Below are 1,089 nucleotides of genomic sequence, written 5' to 3' on the forward strand. Positions count from 1 at the left end.
CCAGGTAAAGGGGTTGTGGGGGGAGCATGTGCAGTGGGGTGAAGAGAAGGTGAAGTGGGGGGACAACAAACAGGTCCTGCAGAGCCTTGAAAGTTGTGTTTCGGGTTTTAAATTTCATTATCTGTACAATGTGAAACCGCTAAGGATTTTTAAGCAAGGAAATGAACTGCTCCCCCCATGCTATTAATGTGTATAGCTTACAGCTTCCCTGATGGTTATCACCTCATTTAATCACCTTAGTTTGCAGGAGGCTGGGATACCTTTGTATTCTGCTCATGGCAAACACTAAGTAAAATAAATGTGAAATACATAAATGAATTGATTAAATAATTGATTATCTAAAACAGCTGTGATTGTAGGGCATCAGTTCAGTGATTCAATTATTTTAATGTGTCTATAAATCTCCTGAGAGAGCTTATTAAAATGCAGATTATGATTCAGTAGATATGGGGTGACCTGAGATTCTATATTTCTAACAAGCTCCTGTGCGACAGCTTACACTTTCGGCAAATAGTAAGTGTTTAGACATCTTTGTAGGTCTGAATGTTTTCAGAAAGAAAGAGATATGGGATGTGAGTACCAAACAATCAGAGGCGAAACAATGTCATCCAGGTCCACAGTCTTATTTCTGTCTCCTGTCCTCATCAGCATCACCTTAATGCTAGGGCCACTCATGACCTCTGATGGCTGCTGTAATTCCAAGGAATCACTCCTAAACCTACAATGTACAGAAAGAGAAAGATACTGTATCTACGTATGCCTTTGTCTTAGGAGAAAGTGCCCCCAGGAGACTTCCCCTAATGTCTCTGTGTCCAGAATTGGGTTATATACTCAACTCTAAATCAGCCATTGTCAAGAGGATCAGGAATTTCATGATTGGCCTATACTAATTAGGATCTACTGATGATCTAGTGGGATGTGGGGAGAAACCTGAGCAAAGGTGAAGTTCTGTTGGGAATAAAGTGGAAGGAGGCAACTAGCAGTGTCAACTACACTATAATACGCAATTGGTTAATTGGTTGTACAGAGACCTACATATTATATCTATAGCTATATGTCTATAGCTATACATAAAATAGGGAATTTGGC

The sequence above is a fragment of the Hipposideros armiger genome, unplaced genomic scaffold (genome assembly GCF_001890085.2).
Source record: "Hipposideros armiger isolate ML-2016 unplaced genomic scaffold, ASM189008v1 scaffold_833, whole genome shotgun sequence".
Classification (NCBI taxonomy): domain Eukaryota; kingdom Metazoa; phylum Chordata; class Mammalia; order Chiroptera; family Hipposideridae; genus Hipposideros; species Hipposideros armiger.